The 5953-nt window shown below is 35.6% G+C and overlaps 1 protein-coding gene across 3 annotated transcripts in view; it reads left to right on the top strand.

Annotated features, from left to right (window-relative positions):
• Window positions 1–5953, top strand: part of LOC106870865 (uncharacterized) — an 823882-nt gene that overhangs the window by 120657 nt on the left and 697272 nt on the right. The window lies entirely within an intron of this gene.

Below are 5953 nucleotides of genomic sequence, written 5' to 3'. Positions count from 1 at the left end.
ATATATAATTATAATTTAGAGTATGTAAGAGATACCACCACGCTGGAAATAGTTGTCAAAACTTGACTCTAAAACCACATTAAATGTTCATATAGCACCAGGAGAGAAGACGAAGAGACAAAATGAACTAGCAAAAAATTGCTGGATAATTCCAGATCCCGGATTTCTGGCTCTACATAAGAAATGCTCTGCCTTCATCTGTGGAATACACTCAGAAAAGCACATAAATACAAATATATCTATATACAACATATGATATACTTACATATCCGAACGTATACATACATATATATGCACGTATGCACATAACCAGTTTGAATTGCCCGCCTAAAAACTCCTCGTGCGATATGGTCAGAATATCACCGCAGTGAATATAATGACGAAATAAATATGTATATATAAATATATATATATATATATAAATATATATATATATATATATATATATATATATATATATATATATATATATATATATATATATATATATATATATATGGATATATCTGCACAAATACATATATATAGATGTATATAGATATACATGTATATATATACATGTATATGTATAGATGAATATGCAAAGATGTATATGTATAGATGTATATATATAGATATAGATGTATATGTGTAGACGTATATATATAGATGTACATGTAATATGTACATATATATATACACATACATACATGCATACATATATACACCCATACGCACACACATACATATATTCATAGGTGCAGGTGTGGCTGTGTGGTAAGAAACTTGGTTCCAAAACACATGGTCCTGGGTTCAGTACCACTGTGTAGTGACTTGGCATGTGTCTTCTGCTATAGCCTCAGACAAACCAAAGCCTTGTGAGTGGATTTTGTAGACAGAAACTGAAAGAAATCAATCGTATATATATGTATATATATATATATGTAAGTGTATGTGTGTCTTTGTCTCTGTGTTTCTCCCTCATCATTGCTTCACAACTGCTGTTCGTTTCTTTACATCTCCATAACTTACTGGTTTGACAAGAAGAAACTCATAGAGTAAGTACCAGGCTTATCAAAATAAAAAGAAACACTAGGCAGTGTCTCATTTTTGTTTGTCCACTGAGTTATATCTATCAATCTATCTTTTTGTGTGTGTGTTTGTGTGTATCTGTGTATATATATATATATATATATATATATATATATATATATATATATATATATAACACACACACATACATGTATGTATATGTGCATATTCATATGTATTATATAAAAGTCAATGTCTTTATTTGTGTTCGTGTGTTACTTATACATGCGAAAACTACTGCACCGATCCTAATGAAATTTGAAACACAAAATCCAAGCCTACGGAGAAGGGCAATACTGTGTTTCATACAATTTCATGGACCAAAATTACTGAATAGATCCTTATGATATTTGGAACTTACATTCAATGCATAAGGGTGGGTATAAAGCAGTGTTCGCTTTGAATTTGAGATGGCTTAAAGGGAGAAGAACCCCCATGAAAATTCATAAATTTTCCATGTTGATGAAATTTCAACCATGGGTAATTGACACAGATCAAGAAGTATTGTCAAACTTTCTACTTCTCATGAGGATTCTAACACCCACTAATGGGGACATTAACTCCCAAATTTTAGTCATTTTTATTGATCTAAAACTAGGTCAAAAGTACTGAATGGATCTTTATGAAATTTGGAAATTATATTCTATGCATAAGGGACATAACCTCCATGAAAATTCATATATTTTTGCTGTTGATGAAATTTTAACCATAGATATTAGACACAAATGAAGTAATATTTCTAAAATTTCATCTTCTTGGAAGTTAGAAAGTCCGCATCATGGGGGCTTAACACCTACAATTTAGTCATTTTATCTAAGCAAAAACGAATATAGTTGTACTCATGGAAACTGTAGGGTCACCCGAGCATAAAAGATGAGCGTTATTTATAATTCAATGGTACAACAGTGTAAGAGTTTGCTTTGAGGTATACTTAGATTGTGATTTCTGCAATGTGGTGCGTAAATAGCCAAGTAAATGAGAGGAATCTTTGCCTCCACTGATTCAGTTGCAAAATGTTCAGTAAAGTTATTTGGTTGCAGACCTCCTTTGAGTCATTTTATTATCACTGGGTCACACATACTTCCCCGATGGTAACATTGATTTCAAGGCCTTCCCAGATGAGTGACTGGTTATTGAAAGACACTTATAGATTGTAAATTTATTCTGTCCAGTTGGTATAGTGGTCATTTGCAAACTCCAGAGGTGACACTTTCAATTCCCCTTAGCCCTCACGTCACACAGTTGTTAATGTTTGAGTTGGGTCATGCCCTTTGAATTGCTATAGATCCATAATACATCTTACAGCTGTGCCTGTCACCTGTATGGTGAGGAATCCTACATTGGGGAGTAATAACGACTAGTGTAGGGTAGCTAACTGCTTATTGTGATCATCCATCTGTTGGTTTCCTGTAGCTTTGCTCTCCTTTACAAATCCAGTGAACATACATCTATTTCCTATTTCAAAGAAATTCAAACAATATATATAAGACCCAAGTTAAAAAGATTCTCAACAATTCAACTCCTCTAGTTGACATTAAGACACCCACCCCCAATAGGGGCCTTAACTCCCACATTTCAGAGCTCCATTACCTCCATATTTCTGGTGCAAAATCCTTTTAACAAGTTCTACTGGAATTTTGGAATCTGTGCATAAAGATCAATAGTATGGGATACATGTGTCATGATTAAAATTTTTTAGTGTGTGTAAAGAGGGAAAGAACCCTTATCTGCAATTTTGATGAAATTCGAATCATAGGTATTTCAGTTCATTAGTGAAAATATAGCAGAGAAGTCTAATTCTCCAATTGTATGTAACACGGGCAATGCCGGGTATCTTTGCTAGCATTTTATAGTTTGCAACTTACCAAACAGATGGGACTCTGTTGTCAATAATGAGGAGCGATATCATCTTGATTATATATATATCAATTAAGACACTAGAAGGATTTATTTGTTTTCCATCTTGAAATGTAATAGGCCTTCCCTATGTAGAGGTGTGAATGTGCGCGCACACACACACACACACACACACACACACACACACACACACACACACACACACACACACAGATATATATATATATGTATATGTGGTTTAAAAGATACAAAAAACAAGAGACAGAGACAGGTGAGGGAAGATAAACAGTGTATTAGTTTGGCACTCAGGAAAAATGGAAGAAATCTTTGATGCGTTAAGCCTATAGAAAGGAACTAGCAGTATAACCCGACGTTGTCCGGGTGTGACTCATTACGCCATCTACGATAAGTCTTGCTAGGTGAAAATCAACTAAAAAAGAAAGCCTTACAACAAAAAACCCTTATGATGTAAATATGTTCATTATTCAAAAGACGATGAAATTAATAGGGAAAGTCTGAAGGCTGTTTTGCGTAACATTATTAAGTGTACGTAAATTTCATCCGTGTAATTGGCTATAGAAATGCTTGTGCAAAACAACTTTTTGCGCTGCCCTGATTATACATAGCAGGGTAATCCCTTTTCGCAGGAGCTAGGACGGCAATTTCTGATGAAGCAATTGCTGGTGATCTGTTGCTACACAGTTCTGCCAGGGTTCTATCAGATTGGGCAGTAGATGCTGATGTACCATTTTGCATTATGTTCAAAGTAGCTTCTGGAATGTGGTGAATTGCTGCAGTCTGTTGCTGTCATTTTAAACCAGTTGCTTTCTTTCCCCAGCAAGCTCTCTTCTTTAGAGGCATAATCTATGTATATATTAAACAGAGCAACAAAAGTTATAACAGATGGCAGGGTCAGTAGTTTTCACATTTCGGTAATTTTTCAGATTAACACCCGCACGATTACCTAACCCTAATCCTAAAACCCTAAACCTAAACCCTAAACCCTAACTCTAAACCCTAACCCTAAAACCCTAACCCTGACCCTAAAACCGTAACCGTAACACTAATCCTAACCCTAACCCTAACCCTAAACCCTAACCCTAAACCCTAACCCTAACCATAACCCTAACACCCTAGTGAAAATCGTGCGGGTGTTAATCTGAAAAATTACCCACATTTCTAATGAAGTTCACTGATTTTGCAATGTGTTGTCCTGTCTACATAAACTCTGTAGTTTGTATATTTACAAAACATTGACGAACATGAGTTATATTGTAGTGAATGCTTGTGTGTATGTGTGCATGTATGCATTTGAGAGAGTGAGCGAGAAGAGGGAGAGAGGAAGAGAGAGAGAGGGGGAGAAAGGACTAGAGAATGGGAGCAATGAAGAGAGAGAAAGAGAGGAAGGGAGAAAGGAAGACAGTTATAAAATAGCAATGCATGCGCATGTTTATATAAGAAACACACACAAATTAAATCTTATATCTTTAATGTTGATGTGTGTATGTGTTTATGTGTATGCTGTTGTCACAGATCACGTATGTGTGATTGTGTGTGTTTTTACATTTCTATGTTATGAAAAATATGTTAGAGGTAGAGGGATAGAAGAAAGCTATTAAATGGGAGAGAGGAAGAAGAACGAAGAGTGAAAAGGTAGATAAGAAGGAAAGTATAGACTTAAACAAAGTTAATCTATGACTTTGTATGTACCACTTTCTCTCTCTCTCTCTCTCTCTCCCTCTTTTACTCTTACTCTCTATATTATATGTTGAGCGCGTGATCGATGTGTAAGAACGCCAGTACAGGTAGAAGGGAAGAAATATAAAAGTTGCTAGAAACAACAGCCAAATCTCCCTTAAATCACACAAAGTAAATGGAATTTAAAAAATTTTTCGAGAAAATTCCATTGATGTAAAATTTTTTATCAAAAAGTGGAAAATGTGGATTTCTATAAACTTTTAAAAAGGCTTCACACAGATACACAACTTCAGCTTTATTATATATAAAATGAGGAAAGAAAACAGATGGAGAGAGGGGGGAAATTGGAGGTCTAACCAACAGTAGTATTATTCCCTTCAGGGGACTGTCACATGAAGTTGACAGCATACAACTACTTCATCGTATCACTACTGCATAAATCTCTCTGAGAGATTTAGAAATGTATTATTTCTAAAAGTATATGAGTGTGTGGGATATGTGTGTGTATGTGTGTATACTGTGTATTTATGTGTGTGGATGTGTATATTTGTGTGAAGCTGTCTAAAGTATGTGTCTGTGTGAGTATGTATGTGTGTGAGTGTGTGTGTGTGTGTGTGTGTGTGTGTGTGTGTGCAAGCACATGCATGTATACTGTGTGCAAGTAACGTGTGTGTGTGTGCAAGCACATGTATGCATACTATGTGTGAATGACGTGTGTATGTATGTGTGCAAGCATATGTGTGTATACTGTGTGTGTGAGTGTATGTGCATGTGTGTGACACTATTGTGTGCATGTGTATTGTGTATTCATGTATGAATACTGTGTGTTTATGCATGTGTATGTGAGCGAGTGTGTGTATGAAATTGATATGTGTGTGTGCTGTAGGTAATCCTTGCAGTCTAAACACCCTTCCTCCCCTGCGCCAAAGAAGGCCAAGGTTGTTTCTTCTCCAGGGAAGGTGTTGGCCTCAGTTTTTGGGATACAAAAGGCAATGTGTTTATTGACTTCAAAAGGGCCACACCATCAATGGTGAGTACTATCCCAACTTGCCGAGGCAGATATGAAAGCTATCAATACAAAACACTCAGGAAAACTGGTGAGAGGGTCTTGTTTCATCACAACAATGCTCCAGCTCACAAGTTGTTGGTTTCAATGGTTGCATTGTGTGATGGGAACCAGTATTGCAGTGATGACACCTCTATTCCACCTGACACCACCTGGATAGAGATGTCAAAGGATATAGGGATATTGGGAAGCATGAGTATATGATGTTACATATGTATAGATATACACATGCATATATATATACATATATATATATATATA

This window comes from Octopus bimaculoides, chromosome 6 (assembly GCF_001194135.2).
Source record: "Octopus bimaculoides isolate UCB-OBI-ISO-001 chromosome 6, ASM119413v2, whole genome shotgun sequence".
In the NCBI taxonomy this organism is placed as follows: Eukaryota; Metazoa; Mollusca; class Cephalopoda; order Octopoda; family Octopodidae; genus Octopus; species Octopus bimaculoides.
Note: the sequence above shows the minus strand (reverse complement) of the source record. Positions and strands in the feature narration are given on the sequence as shown.